Source organism: Eptatretus burgeri, unplaced genomic scaffold (genome assembly GCF_056783735.1).
Source record: "Eptatretus burgeri isolate ZD-2024b unplaced genomic scaffold, Ebu_testis_v1 Ebu_testis_scaffold_3187, whole genome shotgun sequence".
Classification (NCBI taxonomy): domain Eukaryota; kingdom Metazoa; phylum Chordata; class Myxini; order Myxiniformes; family Myxinidae; genus Eptatretus; species Eptatretus burgeri.
In genome coordinates, this window is record NW_028225137.1 from 115,517 (window position 1) to 127,545 (window position 12,029).

The window sequence follows — 12,029 nt, forward strand, 5'->3', positions numbered from 1 at the left end:
TCCAACGACCGTCAATGAGGACATGGTCAATCTCCTTTGCCACACCGCCAGCGTTGGAATACCAAGTCCAGCGATGAGCTTGCGGGCGCTGAAACCATGAACCAGCCACCCTAAGTCCATGACTTCTTGCAAAGTCAAGGAACTTAGTGCTATTCTGGTTCATAGTTCCTGACCCATGGGGACCAACACACACCTCATAACCATCCCTATCAGTTCCAGTCGATGCATTGAAATCCCCCAAGACTAGAAGTGTATCTCGTCTGGGGCACTGATCAACCACAGACTCGAGTGTGGCGTAGAATGCATCCTTCACGGTAAGATCACTCGCCTCAGTCGGAGCATAAATAGAGACCAGGGAAATGACACCTAAGGAGTGACGAATCCTTAATCTCATAATACGCTCGTTGACCGGTGTTACCTCAATTATCATTGGGGTCAGCTTATTGGACACAGCTACAGCAACTCCTTGGGTATGGTAACCATCAGAGCGACCAGACCAATAGTAGGTGTAACCACCCACCATTATCTCGCCGCAATCCGGTCTCCGAACCTCAGAGAGAGCTGCAATCCCGATGTCCAAACGCTTGAGCTCAGATGATAACAGAGACAGGTGATCATCCTCTCTTAGGGATAGGACATTCCAGGCACCCACCCGAAGGGACCGCCTCAGGTTAACCCAAGGAGACCGCCGTCTGGTGGACGACACCTCAGCACCACTCCGACACACTCTCCCGCAATCTGACCCAGGGATGTTACCCCGTGGTTTCCCTCCTATCAAAGATTGGGGGTCCCGAAGGCTTTGCCCCAATCCCATCATCCGGTGAGCTGCCCTGCGAAGGGAAGCTGCACAGGAGGTACTCCCACGGAGTGGGTTTTCAGATTTTTTTGCGTTTTTGCGTTTTGCGGAATGAATCAACCTCTCTCATTCTCTCTTTTTCCACCCCCTTCCCTTCACACCCCCATCAGCGAACCGACATGTTGTATTTGGTGGTAAATGATGAAGAAAGACCCTCCCACATCTCTCACCTGTGAATGGAGAGAATAGCCAATCGGCTCTCACCTGATCAATTAAACCCAGTTGGCTAGGATTACATTAATAAATTGACACCTCCCATGATCAAGATCCCCAAATTGTGTGTGTGTGGGTACTTCAGAATCTGGGCAAGGTTTTAAGCTACCCCCACCCCAACAACCAGTGCTGGATTAACCATTCGGCAGACAAGGCATGTGCCTTAAGGCCAGCCAAAAATTCGGGCCACAAACTTTGCAATCATCTAAGGTCTAGTAAACTGTAAAGCAAAGTGCCAAATCTGTACGTCTTTTGTCATGCATATATTCATACACTGCAAATTGTATCTAGGGATTAAAAAAATAAAACGATTTTCTTTTCACATTAAATATTTGTCTTTTTTTGTATTAAATATTTTGTTCTTGAATCAGTTCATCTTTTATCTGGGGTCCATTTTCATGAGCTCAAGATCTAATTTAAAATTTTCAGGCCATTCTCTAAAATTTCAAAATGTGCCTTCGGGCCATCCGAGGCTTAATCCGGCACTGCCAACAACCCCTTCACCCAACAACGAAATTTTCTCTCGATATTTCTTTGTCTCGGCCTGAAAATCCCAGAAAAAGAAATGGCTGGGCCAATCTCCACCTAATTTCGCAAATGTGTTCGGGGTACCTAAGATGAGGTCATGGGTATCACAAGAAATATCCCTCCTCCCCGGCTCCCCCCTGTGAGGGTGATAAACACACTTATGGTTTTCAGCTGTATGGCGAGCCCAATCCACACCAGATTTTACATATGTGCTGAGGGTACTCACGGTATGCCTGGTGTTGGCTTAATGGTTTGGGGTGGTGGGCGAGGGATCCTCGGATCCTGAGATTAAATCCTGCTGAGCTGTTGAATTGATACCAGGTAGGGTTGACTCTGCTTGTCATCCTTCTGAGGTCAGCAAAATGAGTGCCAGCTTGCTGGTATCCTGTTTCGGAGCAGTGACCCGTCCAAGATTGTGCCCAATAGCCAAGGAAAATGCTTAGGCAGCTCCCACACTCTGCACAGAGCATAGTCCCAATGGATGGATAGATCCGGTACATCCGACCAGGAGATCCCCAACTCTTGGAGACAATGTAAAAGATGCGATTTGGGTTATTCCAACCGAGGGCATTGAGTGAGAATGTGTTCCAGGTCTTTGGGATCTTTACACTGCTTACAGAACCCCGTCAGGTTACACCCTATCCGATGTAAATAGGCGTTTAGAGTGCAGTGTCCAAGTCTGAGCCTGTAGACTGTAGAGGATTCCCTGGTCCCTTTGGGAGAGTCGAGGAAACGAGACAGAGGACTCGACCAAAGGTGCACCTCAAAGCACCATCTCCCCTTGGTGGTGGTCACCCACTGAGATTGCCATTTCTTGTTAATGTGGATCCTAATTAGATTGGAGAGTTCTGATGGGCCCAGAGAGATTGAGGTTACAAGATCAAACCTTAGTGCCCATTTGGCTGCCTTATCACAGGCCTCATTGCTTCCAATGCCCATGTGGGCAGGTATCCAGCACAGGTCAATGACCATGCCCCTCCAACTGACCATGTTAAGAAGGTGAAGCACCTCAAGAACCAGGTCCTGCCTAAACCCAGACTGTGGGGACTCCAAGGCTTTCAGACCAGAGAGAGAATTGGAGAAAATAACTGCGCTCAGGGGATTAAATCAATTATCCATTCAAGGACCAAGACGATCGCAAAGAGTTCAGCCAAGAGTACTGAAATATGGTCTGAAAGCCGAACGGACTTGATCACCTTAACGTCTGGAATACAAAAAGCAGCCGCTATTCCAGCTCATTCCGGATATCTCGAGCCATCTCTATAGACATGTATGGATTGGCTCCAAACCGTGTTGATATATTCCACTGCCTGGTTACAAGTCACAACCACATTGTCCCAACTGGTTTTCCCCAATAGATCCAAGTGAATAGGAGGTGTTTCTAGAGTCCGGGGAGGGGGGGGGGAATTGCCACTTTGTTCGGGGGATTAGTCGGTAAAGAATCCAAACCCATTTCTTTAGTTGCCCTCACACACTCAAGTCCAAAAGGAGGAGGGAGGGAGGATTTGCTGAGAACTTTATACTCCCAACAGTCCAAGAACAGTGCTTTAACTGGGTGGTTGTCCCTGGCAGAAATGCTCTTGGCCCAGTACCTCAAGTTGGACCCCTCCCAACAGAGAGACAAGGGCGTCTCGCCAGCCTCCACAAGGAGGGAACACACTGGAGTGCTTTTAAAGGCACCCAGACACAACCGTAGCACTTTGACTTGAATGGTTTCCAGCTTTTGGCGTTGGTTTTGCACATGTTAAGTTGTTCCATTTCACACTGCCTTGTTAAGTTGATAAATAATCTATATTCCACTTCAGACTGCCTTGTTAAGTTGATAAATAATTTATGTGAGCAAGCTGATAAACAGCAGATTTTTCTAAAGCATTTGATCTGAATAATCACAATGTGCTTGTGATAAAGTTGATACAAATGGGTGTCAGGCCTGCCTTAATTCCTTGGACATGTAGTTTCTTCGATAAAAAGAGCTCAACGTGTTCGATACAAGGGGACCTTATCTGAAATCGAACCCTCAATGGAGGGGTGCCTCAGGATACCAAATTAGGACCCTTTGTTTTCTGGCCCAAATTAATGATGCAATGACTCAGCTCGATGACTATGCTCATATCCTATCCCTTAAGTATGCAGATGACATGACACATATTGAGAATTCAAGGAAGAGGCAACCGAAGATGACACTACAATCTGCTTTGAATGTTTTTACTCAATGGGAAATGACAAATTACGTGATGTTGAAAACTGACGTATGGCCTTATGGAAGTTTGTTTCATTGATGAACCTCTACCGAGGCCTCCATTGACAATCCAAGCTACTGCACTGCAGAAGGTTGAGCAGATGAAAATATGAGATATTATTATCTCATCTGATTTGAAGTGGAACCTTCACATTCGCAATATTGTCACCAGAGCAAATGGAAAGTTGTTTCTGCTGGAGATGCTCAGAAAGTTTAACTTGGCCATGGAAGATTTGCTTACCATTTATAAAGGATATGTTAGATCACTTTTAGAGGATGCTGTTCTCGTTTGGAATGCTGGCCTCACAATACACCCAAGTAACGAATTGGAATAGGTTCAGAAAAGGGCTCTCCTTATCATTCGAGGACAATTACACAATGATTATGATGAGGCCCTTCAGTCTTATGACATTCCAACCTGGAAACAATGCAGGTTTTTAAATTTTTTATACCTTGTCGAGGCTCGTGTGAGAGCTAACACACAACGCACAGCAAGGGGAGACAAGAGGGGAGGGAGTGGGAAGGACAAAACAGTGGGGAACAGAGACATTAGGAGATCTGTGGAAGGGAGAGGGATAGGACGGGGAACATGGGGAAGAGAAGATGGACATTACAGGGACTTTCAGGAAGGAAAGCAGGGAATTTGAAGGAGGTGGCTTGGGTGCATTATCGGGGGTAGAAAAGATCGAGGATTTGGATGGGGGATGACAAGAGGTGGTGGTGAACAGCTGTTTTGAAGGCCTGGAGGGAAGAATGGGAATGAATAGAGTGAAGGAGTTTATTCCAAAGGCAGGGAAAAAGAGGAATGAAAGAGTGAAGGTGAGCAGTGGTTCGTGATTTTGGTAGTTTTACCAGAGGGGGTTGTTGGCGGACCTTGAGCACCCTGCAGAAATGTGATGGGGACAAATTGCAGAGAGAGCAGGGGGGGGGTGAGGCTGGAGAGGAGACGGTCGAAGACAGAAAGACCACCGACCAACCTGTGGTGATTGAGTGCGAGGCCCAAAGACTCAGCCTCATTGCGGGAGATGCCGATGATCTGAAATGCCCTGGTTTCTGCAGCGTGAAGCCGAGAAAGGTGGGAGGCAGGAGCACCAGCCCGGAGGGAAGAGCAGTACTCCATCAGGCTGTGGACCAAAGCTTTGTAAGTGGTCAGGAGCTCAGGTGGGCCGAGGAAGGACTTTGCACGACGGAGGATTCTCAGTCGGCGATTGGCTTTGGAGGCGAGGTTTGAAATGTGGCTTTCCCAGGAAAGGTCATGGCAGATAGTGAGACCCAGAAGCTTGAAAGAAAGGACTTCTTCCAGGGGATTGTTGAGAAAGTGGATGGGGGGGGGTTCTAAATGGTCCTTTCGAAGAGACATCGTGAGAGTGTGAGATTTGTCCGGATTGAAAGACACGTTCCACGTGTTAGACCAGTTTGTGATTTTATCCAGATCTGCAGTGAGCGAAGAAGCTGCTGCTTGCCGGTCTGAGGGATGACCGATGGTACAGCAGAGGGTGGAGTAATCAACAAAGAGATATGGAGGAATTTCCAGAGAGTCGTAGAGATCATTGATGAAAACCAGAAAAAGAACAGGGCCCAGAATGCTACCTTGAGGAACTCCAGCCTGGACAGGAAGAGGGGATAAAAAACTCCATTTAGGGCCACACGTTGACTGCGACAGGAGAGGAAGTCTGTGAGCCATGAGTGGAGATGGCCTTGGATACCATAGGAAGAGAGTTTGGTGAGCGGGGCAGTGTGCCAGACTGTGTCAAAAGCAAGTGATATGTCCAGGGATAGGGCTCGGATTTCCTGTCTGGCATTGAGGACCTCCATCCATTGATGGGAGAGCAGAAGCAGCATATCCAGGGTGGAGTGACCTGGTCTGAAACCAAATTGATGCTCAGAAATCAAGCCATTGGAGAAGAGGAAGGATTTGATGTCTGAAGCGATGATGGATTCCAGAACCTTGCTGGTGATTGGGAGAAGGCTGATTGGTCTGCAGTTGCAGGGATCTGTTTTTGCACCTTTTTGTGCAGGGTTGTGATGTTTGCTGATTTCCAAGCAGATGGCAGATGACCTTGAGCAAATGAGAGGATGAATAGAACAGAGAGAGTGAGCAAGAGCAGAAGAGCAGGCTTTGAGGACACGTGGGCTGATGCTGTCTGGACCGGTTGCAGAATCTGAGTCGAGGTTTGAAAGCAAGCTCTCCACCTTGTCAGGAGAAAAGGACACAGAGTCCAGGGACAGTTGGGTGCGACTGGGTAAGGTGGGTAGTGAAAGTGATGGGTTTTGGACACAAGATTTAGCTACAAACACCGAGTTTAGGCATTCAGCTATTCACGTGGGGTATCAGCAGTGCGGCCATTTGAGGTAAGGGAGGGGATGGAGGAGGAACATACACCATAAACAGATTTGATTAGATGCCACCAGGATTTTGAGGAGGGAGAGAGGTTTGAGAGTTCAGACTTGAGATTAGAAAGATGTTGTTTTCTGGCTCTCCTGAGGGTAGATACACACTTGTTCCAAGCTTTATGGAAGGAACTGATATTGCCCTCAGTTGGGTTTGCTTTCCATGAGGAAAAGGCAAGTTATTTCAGGACAACTGCCTCACCACAAACTTCAGTGAACCAAGGGCGGGAGGAAGGGAAGGCCAACTGAAGACGAGAGGGGATAAATCTGTGCATGAGGGAGAGCAAGTTTCTTTGAAAGAATTCCCAGGATGAGTTGATGTTGGAGAAAGTAGCGATAGGAGACCAGTCTATAAGTTTGATGGCTGCTTGGAGACCCTGCCAGTCGGCTGCCACTAAAAAGCATCCCCATAGCATGATGCTGCCACCACCATGCTTCATGGTAGGGATGGTGTAAGATGGGTGATGTGATGTGACGTATCAGTGAGTGAATCATCAATTGGCTGGGATGTTGAGCTGGTTGTCTGTTTTTGAAATTTATCTGAGATTTGCATGTTAATTTCTAACATCTAATGAGGTTCGAAATTTGTCTGAGATTTGCATGTTAATTTCTAACATCTAATGTGTTTTGACATTGGCTTCCAAACCTCAGGCAAGATAACACACAATACCCTCAGAAATTTGTCTCAACTTTCACAAATTACATGTAAAACCCAAAGGTACAAAAACAGTGCCACACCATACTTTGTTAAATATCTGAATGAATAACGTGCATTGTACTCCCCTTTTACTTTAGTACCTCTGCCACCGACGGTGAAGGAGGTAATGTTTTCACCCATTTCTGTCTGTTTGTCTTTGTCTATTTGTCTGTGTACAGGATATCTCAAAAAGTTGTCGATGGATCCGGATGAAATTTTGTGTACACGTTGAGTTTGTGACAACGATTAAGGCATTAAATTTTGGTGAAGATCCGAAATCGGATCCGGCTCTGAGTATTCTTTAGTTGATTTTTTTTTTACCATTGAGCGATTTGGCCAAAAATGATATATGGCACAATATCTCAAAAGATTATAATTGAATGATTTCACAAACTTGCACTTCCTGATATTCAAATTCCAGTTAAGTAGATTTGGGCAGGAATTTGGCCAGATTTGCAGTAAAGGCCGACTCTTTGTGAAAAACACTGTCACTTTTTAACCAACACCAGCAAAAACTGGCAGATGGCATCCCAGCTTAACATCCCAGCCAAGTGATGATCCACTCACTGATACGTCACATCACATCACCCATCTAACACCATCCCTACCGTGAAGCATGGTGGTGGCAGCATCATGCTATGGGGATGCTTTTTAGTGGCAGGGACTGGGAGACTTGTAAGGATAGAGGGAATAATGAATGGAGCCAATTACAGGCAAATCCTTGAGGAGGAACCTGCTTCAGAGTGGAAAAGACCTTAGGGCTTAGACTGTGGCAAAGATTTACATTCCAACAGGACAATGGCACCAGAATACAGCCAAAGCAACACTGGAATGGCTTCAGAACAAGAGTCTGAAAGTCTTTGAGTGGCCCTGCCAAAGCCCAGACTTTAATCCCATTCAGAATATGTGGAGAGAATTGAACATTGCTATTCACCAACATTCCCCAACCAACTTGACAGAGCTTGAGCAAATCTGAAAGGAAGAAGGTGAGAAAATCCCCAAATCCAGATGTGCAAAGCTGATAAAGACATACCGAAGAACACTGGAAGTTGTAATCGCCGCCAATGGTGCGTCTACAATTTACTAACTATTGACTCAGGGGGTTGAATACTTATTGACACAAGACATTTCAGCATTTTTCATTTTCAATTACTTTGAAAATTTTCGAAAAACATGTTTTCACTTTGTCATTATGGGGTATTTTGTGTATATTTATGAGAAAAAGTTTAAATGTATTGGATTGTAAATTCAGGCTGTAACATCACAAAATGTGCCAAAAGTCAAGGGGTGTCAATACTTTCTGAAGGCACTGTGTATACAAGGTAAACAGTGGCACAAAAGAAAACTCCTCGAGCACAGAAGCCCACCTAATCAGTAAACTTAATCACAGTGTCTACACGCACAGGTGCATCAGTCGGTCTGGGGGAAACGAGATAATTAAGAGTGGTAGAGAAGAAGATGGGGGCGTTTTGGTGGTTTTGTCGTGTTCGTTGTCAGTGTTGAGTGTTTCAAAGTGTGGATGCGGTGGAGAGAGGGAGAGATTGAGAGAGCTAGGAGAGAGATAAGACAGAGAAAGACATAATTTAGTCGGAGAAGAATCACAAAGGGGTTCTAATCTTCTCTACAAACACAACACATTTCCATTTCTACTGATATGAGGGAAGAGGTAATTCAGCTCGATAAAACACAACAGATATAACTACATCTATGTTGGTATGTGTCTAGATAAAATAGATATGTTGATAGATAAAATGTGTGTTGGTATGCGTCTCCTCGGGGTCGATGAAAACCTTTAACAATATCAATCCTGAGCTGATGCGTGAGGCTTATTGGCAGAGTGTTCGTCCTGCAAACTCTTAGGTATCACGTCTGCTCGATGCCAGGAAGAGTGTAAGCAAAAGAAGGGGAGCAACTTTTGTGGCATGTGTACCCAGAGTAAGAATGACACCCATTACTCGGCATCACAAAACGTGGCAAACAGCGCCATCCATCACAGAAAGCAGATGTAACCAAGTAGGTGGGATGAAGCACATACTGTGGTGTTTGCAACTTTAACGTTTTAGGATTTATTGCACATTGTCATTGACGATTTGCCTAAGGGTAAGGGCAGCTGTCGTGCTTTGAAGTTTCCTGTATTTACACCACGTGCAAAAAAAATTTCAAAATGTAATACGAACGTAAATCTCGCCACTGTCGAAAATATTGTTTTCGTTACACAGTATCCTAGGAAGCAAACTCCATTGGTCTGAGGTTGGCGTCGTCATGGTTGGTGGTGCACACATTGCTGACGTTGGTTGGACATTGGATTTTAGACAGAACAAGACAGTTGGCCTTGTGGTTACTTTGTTCAGCCAATGTCGGATGTTAGTCAACCAACGTTCGACTGATCGCGTCGACTTTGCCATCAAAGGAATGACCACCATTGATCAAACGTGTTGCTGTGCCAGCAGGATTCTCCATCATTGTCTGCTGTGTGGAGGCACAACTGCAGGAATACCATCCAGAAAACAACAGACATCAAATGCGATTTTGGGAAACATTTTGAAAAACCATTTCCAACGCTGACGTTCATGGACATCATACTGGAGAAATACGGTATACAGACAAATACAAGGTTCCATCACACTCGTTTTGTGTTTCCATTGTACAGAAAGCGAGTATTGAAATAATGTAATAATGTATAATAAAATGTAAATAAACGAATCTCAAAGAAACAATTCCATGTCACGGGTATTGTTTTACAGACAATGTGGTGTAAATTCCACTTGCACTGATTATCATCATTGTTGATTTGGCTCTGGGACGACTAAAAAGGTCAAAATTGTAAAGCTGGATTCACCAGAAAGATCATAAATATTGTAATGGTCAGCCGGTCACTCCCAAGCCCGATCCGAATCTGGCGAGTCGTGTCGAAACGACGGCAGTTGTTACGTGGGTCAACAGCTCCGGGTCGGATCAAGGCCTTTTATCTCTGCTACCATGCCCGTTGGAACAGCTTAGCCAGCCATGATCTATGCCGATAGGTGACCACATGACCAATCCAATAAGGCCAAGCAAACCGTGGTCACGTGGCACAATCTGATCTAGCGTTTCTGGAGACCACAACCCATCCATCCACCTTTAACAGGACTTATTTATAACCACCAGGTAATGTCACCACAACAAAGATAATTCATCCAGAGATCCAGTCAGGTTTGTAATGTGTTGCAAATGGTGTGGGGAGAGAAGATGGTTTGAGATCAAGCAAGAAGTTAATAATTCTCCTCGTGCCCACTAAACCACATCGGCTGAACCGTGTAACTTAACCACTCACGCCGCAGGTATTGTATGAATTACAGATCGACAAAACGGAAAGATAGAATCCGCTCCCACATGATACTTGGGTGGAAACGGTTCCTCGGGTCTTGGCAATCGCTACATCCGCCTGGTCTTGTTCCCCGCCGATCTCCAAAGCACTGGCCGTGCAGCAGGGGTCGGGTTGTATATGAACATTGGGGAGACACTGGAACCCAGAGTCACTTCCAAGAGAGGATGCGCAGAGAAACCGTCCACCAAGAGACTTGTGCATAGCACAAAAATCTCTGCATCAAGACGCATTTGCAATATCATGTTATGGTTTGGGAAACTTACCCCAGGCGGTGAGCATACATGGACATGTAGGTGACCCGAGGATTAGTTATTTCTTCAGTCACTGTGTAGATAGTCCTTGGCCCTTTGTCTCAGGGTTTTTCAGGGGGCATGCATTGAAGTTAGTTTGTATTTCCCTGGTGTGGTCTTCCTTTCCCCCCTCTCCTCCTTTCAACCTTTCCTCCTTCACCCATCGGTCCGTCCCAAACCATCTGCAACTTTCAGCTCCCCATTGGTCTGTCCCCCCACCCCCCCTGGCTCCTTTCAATCTTTCTTCCTCTCCCCCATCAGTCTGTTTTCCCTCTCCCCCTCCCCGACTCCTTTCAATCTTTCCTGCTCTCCCCCATCAGTCTGTTTTCCCCCTCCCCCTCCCCGACCCCTGCTCCTGTCAGCAATCCTTCCTTAATACCATCGTTCTATCACCCACCCCCCCCACCCCCACCCACCTTTCTCCGTCTCCTGGTGGTTCCCTTCTCCAAACCTCAACCTCATTTTGACGGTCCCTCATTCACCCCATTGGTCTTGCCTTTGGCCCCGCATCTGTCCCTTCATCCATCCCTCTCTGTTTTCACTCTATTTGCGCATTGTTTAATTGGGCACATTCAGGCCATCTGTGGTCACTCATCCTTTAGGCCAGTCGGATTGCCTTCACCATCTGGGACTGTGTCCATTCTCCCATGCATGTTCGTGGCAAGGGGTACAGTGCTTTTCCCGTGTGTGGAGGGATGTGACGCATCTCGCAGGCAGGATGCAGTGGACCACTGTGCAGCGAACGTTTGCGCACGAGGGACGTGCTCGAGGGCGTCCGCGGTGTCTTTCACGTGGCGGGGGCAACATTGAACGTTCCCTCAGAACCAATGGCATTTTCTACAAGCTGCATCATGGACTTGCCCCGATCGGATGTACACCAATGAGGAAGAGGCTCACATGAGCTAAAATGGAGAAAGCTATATGAAGATGAAGAAGACAGGAGTGCAAGAGACAAGATGGAAAAAAGACGAGATCCTGTCAGGAGATAGGTCCTCGTAGCTTGTCCTCGTCCTCGAGAGAGAGGGAAAGCCAGACCGAGAGAGAAGACAGTGGATCAACAGAGATGCCAAAACTTTGTCCAGTGAGCAGCTGAGAGTGTTCAGAGTGTGTAAAGAGAGGGAGGTAGCCCAGAGTGTGAATGAGGTCAGCATAAGAAGCGCAGAACATGGTTTGTTTTGTGGGGAGATTCTGGACACGGGTGGCCAGCAGAAATGGAGCGAGCTGCTTGCCGTTGCGTATTTTTTCATACTGGAGAGGAATTGCCTATTGCGTCTGGACACCTCAGAGGCACGGCTATGCATCCCACCATGTCGCATCGTCACTCCACTGCCTATATTCCCCATCCTTGTCCCCCCCCCTCCACTTCCTCGTATATTTGGACTGGCCCAGCCCCGTTGGACTGTGTGACGTTAGGGAAAAAGAGTCAACCCTACTTTTCTTTTCTCCAC